Source organism: Arachis duranensis, chromosome 4, assembly GCF_000817695.3.
Source record: "Arachis duranensis cultivar V14167 chromosome 4, aradu.V14167.gnm2.J7QH, whole genome shotgun sequence".
In the NCBI taxonomy this organism is placed as follows: domain Eukaryota; kingdom Viridiplantae; phylum Streptophyta; class Magnoliopsida; order Fabales; family Fabaceae; genus Arachis; species Arachis duranensis.
In genome coordinates this window covers 96,880,674-96,881,242 of record NC_029775.3, presented here as the reverse complement: position 1 = coordinate 96,881,242, position 569 = coordinate 96,880,674, and positions in this window count along the sequence as shown.

The following is a 569-nucleotide window of genomic DNA, read 5'->3' as shown; positions in this document are numbered from 1 at the left end:
TAAACCAAAGGAAGACATCTCTACTAAAAGACCACTTGAGTTGCTACACGTTGATTTATTTGGTCCAACAAGAACTCAAAGTCTAGGTGGTAAATATTATGGTTTAGTAATTGTGGATGACTATACTAGGTTTGGTTGGGTTTTATTTCTTGCACACAAAAATGAAGCCTTTTCGGCCTTTGAACCTTTTTGCAAGAAAACTCAAAATGAAAAGGATTTGAAAATCTCTTCTATAAGAAGTGATCATGGAACTGAATTTGAAAATAATTTGTTTGAAACCTTTTGTGAGGAATTTGGAATATCTCACAACTTCTCTTGTCCAAAAACACCACAACAAAATGGTGTTGTGGAAAGAAGAAATAGAAGCATACAAGAGATGACAAGAGCTATGCTTTGTGAGAGTAATGTTCCAAAATTCCTTTGGGCTGAAGCGGTTAACACAGCTTGCCACATTTTGAATAGAACAATCATAAAAAAATTTTTGAAGAAAATCCCTTATGAACTTTGGAAAGGCTATCCACCAAACTTAGACTACTTACACATCTTTGGATGCAAATGTTTTGTTCTAA